Below are 10,344 nucleotides of genomic sequence, written 5' to 3'. Positions count from 1 at the left end.
AGAAGGCTGGCAGAGAAGAAAATTAACAAGAATTATGAGGGAAAACAGAAAGAATGAGGACCTGATGGAGGAAAATATACTGGTGGAGATATTCTGGTCTGCAGATGGTGAAGGACTTATCCCAAGTGCTTTCCACTTCACCATCTGGCACTAGATAGAACAGAACATTCCCAGAGAATTAGAAAAGGTTGCTTTCACCTAAAAAATAACCCAAATATAGGGCTAATGATTAAGGGGGAAAAAATGTTTATGTAGCCAAGTATCCAGAGTTCAGAAAGCAGGGGGAAAGCATAAGCAAATGAGGATGAGAGCTCTAAACCTAATTTTTTTTCCCTAGCCAATATTCAGGGCAAAGACTAACCCTTGCTCTGAATTCTCTTCACCTTGTTCTTGTGTTTGATGTTTCATGCAGTCCTCACCATCCTACTTCTCTCATCCTTTCCTTTCAAAAATCCCTGCATCTGCAATATCGCTGTGATTTGCTTCTAGGCCATAACCTGGCATGTGGGATGAGGGCTGATGGTTTCAGTAGATATATATGCTTTTTGTTCTCAAGGGAGATGGCATAGGTTAGAAAATGAACTGCCCCCTTTCTATCAGTGTTATATTCTTGCTTCTCTAAGGAACATTTGGGGTATAATGTGGTGGGAAGACATGTTACAGATGGATAAAACATGGTGAGAAGTTGGTTTTATCTGCCTCAAATTAGACATGGAGACAGAAAGGACAGCAGTTTCTGGACATTAGGAGGAAAGTTTGCTTGGCAGGGTTTTTGAAACTCAGTCACATATTTTTTGTTTAACAGCTTACAAGATAGTGCATTATAAGACTGAGTGAGTGTTTATGATCTGTGTTGGAAAAGGACTATGGGATGTAAGTTGCTGGTGAATGTTTTCAGCTTATGTCTGAAAGGCTGGTAAGGATGAAGGAGGCACTGTTTAGGGGCCTGAACCCTGGAGAAATGGATGCTGACCACCCCACATCTGCTCCAAGGCTCCTCATGGGGAGGAACAGCAGTTGCTGCCATTCCATGGGGGGATTTCAGCACACAGTGATTACTTCACTCTGGTGTTTTTGGAGGAGCAAGTTCATACTAAAGTGTAGGTATAAACTTCCTTCAGTTTATACCTACACTTGCATTTATTGCTAAGGGAATCTAGCTTCCCATTAAGTGCCTCTGAACTCAAATAGCTCCAAATTGGGCCTTCGTTTTTGTGAAAGCATGTAAGGAAAGACCTATACTACCAAAGGCAGCTCTGCTTCATATTCTTTAAAGGCTTTGCCAAATGTTCTTATTTAATAACAGTTATCTTTATGTAGTAGCTGTATCTTTTCATAAGCTAATAGTTGTAAAGCACTGTCTATTTGCTTAATGATACTACTTTCCCAATATAAAACAGGTCTAATGGGTGTCAAATGTGAAGGCAATATTCCTGCAATTTATCACTTAAGCCTTCTTTCACTCTTTTGGGGTGAATTGTTGTATTTTTAAAAGGAAATTGATTGCCTTGAGTGAATTCTTTTGTTCTTCTACATTAACAATTCATGGATGAAGCCAATAGCTGCAACACAATCTTCAGTTCCTTGTCCCACCAATAACCTCAGCTGTATCCTGGAGGGTAAACTCACACTGCATCAATCAGCTGTCCCCGTGCTGTGCAGCACAGCCATGTGAACTGTGCCTTACACTATGTTCTCCTTTGCTCCCTTGACTTTTGGCAGTAGGGAACTCCACAAAAATGAATTAACTGCTACAAAGTTTTCTGGTGTGCTGTACTTTACATGATTGGAAAGCTACGTTACTAGGAAGAATACAGGCATTTACTCTGAAGTTCAGAACCAAATGCCAATGGTCAAATGACCCTGTGCACCTTTCTTCTCTGCCCTGCTCTTTTCACTATATTTGTTAAGAATTGGGCCAGTCCAGTAAAAAAGATTCTGGGAGACTACAGAGGTTTCTGTTAGGGAACATTTTGGGCTACTTTTTTTTTTTTTTTTTTTTAATAACCCACTGACAGAAAAATAACCCCAAACCAGCCCTATAAAAATGAGCTGGGAAAGGCAAAGAGGGTAGCAGTTTAAGAATACATTAAGATTGCACCTGCAAATGAGTTCATTCAGTTCTTTCCATGAGCAAACCCTGTGCTTCTATTCCCAAACGAGAAATAAACACCCAGGGCTGGTCAGGCAGACATCCAAATGCCCAGACTCAGAGTAGCTGTGTGCCCACAAAACTCATATGGAGAAGATGGAAGCTGTGAATGTGGACTTCAGCCCAACTTGCAAAGCTGGATCTCTTGTGCAGGAAAACTCATCAAAATCTGCTGTCCTGGCTGGCCTTCAGTCACTAATAAAGTTTCTCTCCTGTGTGTCCCTTTTCTTACTGATGTGACTCCTCCCTTGAAAGACACCTGCTCTTAAGCACATTTTCCTCCTTTACCTCCTCCTTATTTTGGCTCAGTCTCCACATAAGCATGGGTATGCATGTGCCTTTTGCTGCTTTAGTTCCTCTCCAGCCACATTTGCTGTCTCTATGCAGCAACCTGCACCCACACAGAGCTCTGCACACCCCAGGTTGGACAAGAGCAGGTTTCACCCAGGAGTAACACCTTGGTGTTCCTGGACACACTTATTTCCACCTCAGTTTCATCATAGAACTTGGTGTGGCTGGTTATAACAATTTGTACTACAACAACAACAACAACCAAAAAACTGCTGGTGGTTACAAATTCCCAACCAACCAACCAACCAACCAACCAACCAACCAACCAACCAACCAATATCAACAAAAACCATCTTTTGTGAACAAAACCCAACAAAACCTAGCAAACAGTTACTTTGCTTCCTCAGGAAAACAATAAATTGAAATGCAAATAGGTGGATCCCCCTTTGTCATTGAAACTACATTTAAGAGAAGCTCCTCTGGCCTAGTTGCTTCAGCATTTGACATCAGTGAGATAGAGGAGATACAAAACATGATTTGTTTGCAGATTGCAAGATAACAAGCAGTACATCTGAAAATATAAACCTGAGATAACTCTTATAAATTATCCTGGGACAAGATGAATAAGTAAAAGAAAGAAAAAAAAGAGGCAGAGAAAGGAATGACAGAACTGCTGTAGGTAGTATGAATAAAGATTTAAGAAAAGACCAGTGAAAATAATTAATTTTTCTGATTCACCACTAAAATTTCTTGAGAGTCCCCAAGAAATCTGATGTCCACCTGAACATAATTTTTTCCCCTATAATTATCTACATTTGAAACAAATATTGCCTGGGATTAAGTAAAAATGTTTATTCTAGCTGATTTTTTTTAAACTTTGATTTGATGTCTTCTCAGAGAATTTAGAAAATAAAATAAGTACTTGAAAATAAAGGGATTAACTCATAGAGATCACTGCTAAAATAGAAGAAAGAGAAGAACAAGTAATGATGGCACCTTTCACAAAATGGAGCAGAAACAAAATCTGGGTTGTGGAAAACCCAGGCTTAGATTTCACCTCCCCCAAATCTGCAGTGCAGACAGAAATCCACCTTTCCTCTCCTATGCTCATGCCATTCATTCAGACAAACATTCAATAAGAGTTCATTTATGTGCTCATTATTCAACATGATATAAGATTATACCCATAGACCCAAGTTCCAATTGGGGTCCCATGCACACCAGGAATAATTAATGAGTGACCTCAAATGGTGGAGAGAGAAGATCTGCATCCTGTTCATAAGCTGTGGCAAGACACACAAAGGCTAAAAGTCTCCTTGTTTGTCCAAAGCAGTCTGCGGAAAATGGGATCAGAAATTCCAAGTCCTGGTACAGTGATTTTTCTGAAAAATGTTCCCCAAGACACACTATAAAGACCCTCTCTAATGTCTCTCTACCCCTTTGCTCCCTGATCTGGTTGTGCTGAGACTCCAGGAGAGCTCTGACCAGATAACCTTGATCGACAGAACATTTTACAAAGACAAGGGCAAGGTAAACTTCCCTGGACTAGTCTGCAGTGTCATAAATGTTTGCAGAATTGACTGTTCCCTCCAGAGGCAGCCCCATGCTTCACTGTCCCTGCTGCATACAAATGAAGTCACTGCACAGCACAACCAAGTGCATATGCTGGGGTGTGACCTTCTGTTTGGTGACATCCATCAGTGAATTGCTCTGTGCTAGTGGCTGTCTGAAAATCAGCTGGTACATGAATTTCTCCTCTGATTTTACTAAAACCCAATCAATAAGGGCACATAGCTTTAGTGTTCTCATATGCCTCCTCTGTGAATAAAGTAAATGAAATATTTGCACAGACTTTTGTGATTCCTTTCAAAGGGCCTGACCAGAAATTGGAAGATGTCAGGAGCTCTGAGAAGGGGACTAGAGACAAGCAGCATTGTATGCACAGGAACTGCAAAGTCCTGTCTTTTAGGTGGAGGAAAAGGAAAATCAAACCAAATATCAATGAACCTTTATAAAAAATCTTGAAAGATTAATTTAGAATAAGTTAGTATTGCTAACTCTCTGATGCTGGACCTTGTGAACAGGTAATCCTGATGCAACTAAAGAAGCATTATAGATAACTGCTCAAATGCAAGCACATATCCCAGCTATATCTATATTTGCATAGAAATTTGTAAAATAAAGTCCTCTTGGCATGATAATTGTAAGGACATTATGGAAGAATTTTGTTTTTCTGATTAAAAACCCAAACATTAATGAATCTAATTATTTTGTAATTATGGAAAGATTAGGTAGGAAGTGGAAACAATGGCTCACCTTGTATTCTAATAAGAAAATTGGGGCAAAACAAACAAAAGTGCAAACAGCAGTTTCAGAACAAAAGGAGATTCCTTTGTTCTGAGTGTGTCATTAAGCACAACATGCCCCAGCTATTGAAAAATATCCATGACTAATTGGAAATCTTCTGAAACAAATTGCTACTAAGGCTCATACAGAGCTATCCCACTTGGACCAAAAAAGACTCAATGCCCCTGGTGGCAACACTGAGAAAATATAAATACTGGTTATTTTCTGAAGTTCACTCTTAGGTATTGTCTTTTGGTTGCAGACAGTACGTGTGGCTCTGAGAGTGAGAGCAGCAGAGCCAGCGTGAGACAAGGGGGTTATTATTCCTAAATGTTATGTTATTGTTCTTAAAACATTCTTCTGCTAAGAAACAGTGCAGCAAGATAAAAACAATGGTATTATACCCAGGAGAAAAAAAAACAAAAAACAATGGCTTTGGAAAAAACAACTCTGGGAAATGGAGAGGAGGCTTTGCAAAAGAGCTCTTGTTTTGCTTTTCAAGGCTTTACATGGGACTGAGCACACATAATGGCTAAGAGCAGAGACCAGAGCATTTAAATGAGCTTTTCAGAAGTCTACTTTATAGATACATGTTTTACATCAGGGACAGATGATAGCAACTTTCCTTGCTCTGGGTTTTTGATTCTGATAAAGGTGTGGGAAAGAGATAAACATATCTGCTCATGTTTATTACTGTTCTAGTGAGAGAAAGAAATTTGATTAAAACTGTCATTTACTTTACAGCCACAGAAGTTATAAGCTAGTCTTTGGTGTTCAATAAGTGTTTGTTATGTCATCTCAAGCAATTAAACTGGTTGGTGCCCTGTATTGAAATCCTTCACCCTCTTGCCAGTCCTCTTAATTTTTGTTCTTATTCCTAACCCCTTTTCCAGCTGTCCACAATTATAAAAGTAAATGATTTCAATATGATGCAAAAGAGTAAACAAACCCTTACCCTGCAATTGTTCTAGGCACTGTGAAAGAACAAATAATCATTTTGACAGGTAGACAGGAGACAGGTCAAAGTGATCTGCTGAAAGTCTGCCTTCAAGAAAGGGCAGCAATGCAAAGCTTCTTTCTTTTTCTTTTCTTCTACCTTTGTTTTCTTTCCTTCCCCTCACTCTCCTAAATCTCAGGGTGACCCAACAGCATTCATAGATAATGATAGTGACTATGTGCACAGCAAACTATAAGGCAGACACAGCAGAAATACGTGATCTTTTCTGCATTTTTAAAGTAGTAGTATGAGATCCCTTTGCTTTTGCATAATGATATAGAGCCATTGCCATTTTCTCAATCTATTACAATAAAATACACTCTGAACATTAACTACTTAGAGATATGGTAATGAGAAACTTTCTTTCAAGAGGAAAAGTTTGGACTCAGGAATGGGAAGTGTACAGCTCAGAAACTTTTAATTTCTACTTGTCACTGCTGGAAGAAGAATTCCCATCCATTTAAAACAAGCTGGGTTTGAAATAGAAATTTGGAACTCTAAATTATGGACCTTCAAAAAATCATGCAAATTCTGCAAAATATTTCTAGAGACATCTATATATATATATTGCACATCTATCTTTATGTGAGTAATACATTTTAAAACTCTTTTTAAGGACCTCCTGTGTCTTTTCCTGAAAATCCATTCACGTTCTCCAGCTTTGGCCATCCCCCAGGCTATGGAGATTAGATTTTTCTCACCCTAATGGCAGCTAGCACCAATCATCACTTTGCAGCAGCTACCCTGGCAGGATGTGGACAGCCTTATCCTGATCTGGGGACAAAGGGCAGCTGGGACACCTGTTGTGGCACTGTGGCCTGCTGTGACTCAGGGGTGCAGCTGGAGCTGGGGAGAGGCAGGTCCTGGCCACGGTGTCCTGGCAGCAGAGGGGGGCTGGAGGTGCTGGTGGCTCTGTGAGCAGGGCTGCCCGTGGCTCTGGAGGTGACAGGGGTGGCCCAGGGCTGGTGACACATAATCACAGAATTTCTAGGTTGGAAGAGACCTTTAGGATCATCGAGTCCAACCCATGTTCTAACACCTCCACTAGATCATGGCACCAAGTGCCACATCCAGTCTTTTTTAAACACATCGAGGGATGGTGACTCCACCACCTCCCTGGGTAGATGATTCCAGTATTTGACCACTCTTCCTGTGAAAAACTTCCTCCTTAATTCTAGCCTGTATCTCCCTTGGTGCAGCCTGAGACTGTGTCCTCTTGTTCTGTCTGTTGTTGCCCAGAGAAAGAGACCGACCCCCAGCTCACCACAGCCACCCTTCAGGAAGTTGAAGAGAGTGATAAGGTCACCCCTGAGTCTCCTTTTCTCCAGGCTGAACAAGCCCAGCTCCCAGGCTGCTCCTGCCTGTGCAGGGCTCCAGGAGGCACCACCAGCCCACACTGGAGGCCTTTGTGTGCTGGTAGCTCTCAGCTACACATTTGCTTGTGTTATTACTTCTCAGGCTGTCAGGCTTAAACCACCAAGGGTAATCCTGGGACAAGCTACAATTACAACTTCTTTCTGTTGTGGAGACATGACCTTTGACTGTTTGATTGCAGCTGGCTTTGGATCAGGGCCTGCAGCCAAAGCTGTGTCGCTAGCATAACATGCAACACTCTCTGCAGAGCCCCTAAGTGTAAGCCATCACTTCTCTGATCTAAAATACACATAATTGCAATGAGCTGTGAGATCCTCCAGCATTTCACAGCATATACAAGAGATTTATTAACAAAGATTTTCTGTTTCCAGATAAAGAATTATGCAGAATGCCAAATTTTTAGCTTTCATGAAAAAAATGAAGCCCAGAGTGTGAAGAAGGGGTGAATTCTGGGGGATGTGTGTGTCCCCATGGGAAAAGGGACACACCTTTTCCATGTACCACTTGGTAGTTCTATGAGAACAGATCTTCAAAGGAGACAGGAAAATGTGACAGAATTGTTGCAGCTTTACAGTGTTTAGGTTAAAACACAACTACTAAAAAAAAATTTGGGTCATGCCATTTACATACAGAGTGATGGCAAATTCTTATTAGTAATCCATACACACAACAGAATTATACTCATGAAAGAACTGTGGTTAAGACTAGCTCAGCAGTCAGACTGCTGCAAAGGTTGTGTGACCATCCCAGCTTTAGGCACAGACTGGGCTGTCTGGAGCAGGGGGACTCTGCCTGCAGCTCCCCTGTGCTGTGCAGGCTGGCACCAGCCTACTCTCCCTCTGACAGCAAAGCAGGCCTGTGAGAGGAGCACTGCAGCCACCAGTGCCCTGAATTTCACTGAAGCTTCCAGCACCAAAAAACAACCCTAAAAAAGCAACTGCCCTGTCAACCTCTACATAATCCAGTTTATCTGTCACACATGCTTTGTAAAAGCATCAGCCTATTAAATTCGACAGAGTCGACTTCAAACTTGCTAAAAAGGGAACAGGACACCATGGATATATTTTGGTCAGGCACAGCACAATATTTATGGCCTTTCTTCCCCACTACAGTTATGCTACAGATGCATTTTATGTGAGTAGATCTTATTAGAGAAGCAGGCGTTTCCAAAACGTTACAAATGCAACGAACGATAAGGAGTACACACATAACGAGAGGATATTCTGCTGTGCTGCTGGCCTTGATTGGGCAGCTTGTTTAAACATCAGGTTAAATCCTTTTTAAAGTGAAGTGCCTTATAGAGGTTTTGCAGCAATGCTCTTAATGACTGCAAAAAAAAGAAAAAAAAAAGGAAAAAAAGAAAAAAAGAATAAAAAAGAAAAAAGGAAGAAAAAAAAGAAAAAAGGAAAAAGGGAAAAAATAAAAAAATAAAAAAAGAAAAAAAGATAAAAAGGGAAAAAAAGGGAAAAAAGGAAAAAAGAGTCAGAATAAGATCAATTCACATTTTCTTTCAGCTAACTACTCCAACAAACCTATCCCTAATTTTTTTCCACACACATGAATTCTGCATGGAATTGGAGGGAATAATTATTTTCTTCTTCCTCCCCAGCCAAGCATCTTCCCGATGCTACCCCACCTGCCTTGCTCCGGCCCTAAACCTGACGCCTCTCGTTCTCGGGCCGTGTTTAGCGCCGGGCGGTGCCAGCGGTTCCAGCTGTGCGGTTCCAGCTGTGCGGTTCCAGCTGTGCGGTTCCAGCTGTGCGGTCCCGGCAGGTGGCACTCGGGCTCCGCGCCTCGGGGCTGCGGCCGCGCTCGGCTGCGCGGCACCGGGCGGAGCGCAGCGGCGCTTTCTGGCCTTCAATCGCGACAGCAGCGTCTGTCGGGAGTGTCCCCCGGCTTTCCAGGGACACAATTTCCCGCGGGTGAAGAGGCCGTGTCGGGGGAGGTCGCACCGCACTGCCGGGACAGCCCGCGGCAGGTGCGCCCATAGCGGCTCAGGGCTGAGCATCCCTGCAAACCATCGTGGAAGGAGAATTTAAAGCACAGTTATTATCCCCAAGGGAAATGCCTGCATCGGGAAGGGGGGAATGTATGTATGCGTACTGTAACTCCTACTAGTGTTAATGGGAATTATGTGTGTAAATCCCCAAATTCCAGCACACAAAGATGAGAGTGTCCCTGTAAGGGTCTGAATTTATGCATTTGAATTAGATCTGGCTGTTGGGAAACTCATAATGCTGTGGCTCTTATTATAAATTTATACTTAGTAGGACTAAGTTTCACCTGAAACAACAGAGCCTGAAGTGTTATTTGTTCCAGCACATTATTTTGTTAGATGTGATAATCAGCTCACAGCAGGACTGTGAGAGGCTACTCAGCTTGTTGACAATTCTGGGTCCCATCCAGCTTCTGAAGCAGCTCTGAAGCAGCTCTGAAGGCTGCAGAGGGGGATCCCAAACCTGGCTCCTCAGTGAGACGTGGCCTGGGTATGGCTGACTGTCCACAGTCCCTTCCCAGGACATCCCTTTCCTGGGGAAGTTACCTGTTCTATTTTGTGTGCACTCCCACCCCAAAGCAAAGACTACAGGTGAGGCTCAGCAGAGCTGCTGCTGTTTCCAGCCCCCTGTATTTTGCCAGGTGGATGAGATTTTTTTCTTATGAGCTAAGTGCCTAAAAAAGCAGTCTGAGGTGGAGGAAGAGCTTCAAATCAGTTCTCCTTGATTTACTGGGCTACTTTGTAGATTATTTCAGGAATTATGTGACCTAAGGGTATGACTTCCATTGGCATTACCTTTGAATTAGGAAGGTGACTTTCACAGGAGCTTTTGTCCCACATTTATCATCTCAGCCTCAGATCTGTTTTAATCCCAAGGCATCCCTTCTCTCGAGGCTGCCAGTTTTCTGTCTGGTCTGAAAGGAAGGAAATCCTGTTCTGACCCTCATGTGTCAGCAGCTGGATTTGGTGAGTAGCCATGGTGCTGCAGGAGGGATGCCATGGAGTTGGGGGAGTTCCTAATAGGGAAACATGCCTAAAGAAGCCATGTCCTTCAGCCTGCCCTGTCTTAGCTTCATCACCTTATTGTCTGGCCCAGCACCTACAGGGAGTAAAACAGAGAAACACACAGGACAGCTGTGGAGGCCTGGGGCAGCAGTGCATGTGTGGAGGCCTGGGGCAGCAGTGCAT

The sequence above is a fragment of the Ammospiza nelsoni genome, chromosome 9 (assembly GCF_027579445.1).
Source record: "Ammospiza nelsoni isolate bAmmNel1 chromosome 9, bAmmNel1.pri, whole genome shotgun sequence".
Lineage (NCBI taxonomy): Eukaryota > Metazoa > Chordata > Aves > Passeriformes > Passerellidae > Ammospiza > Ammospiza nelsoni.
Note: the sequence above shows the minus strand (reverse complement) of the source record.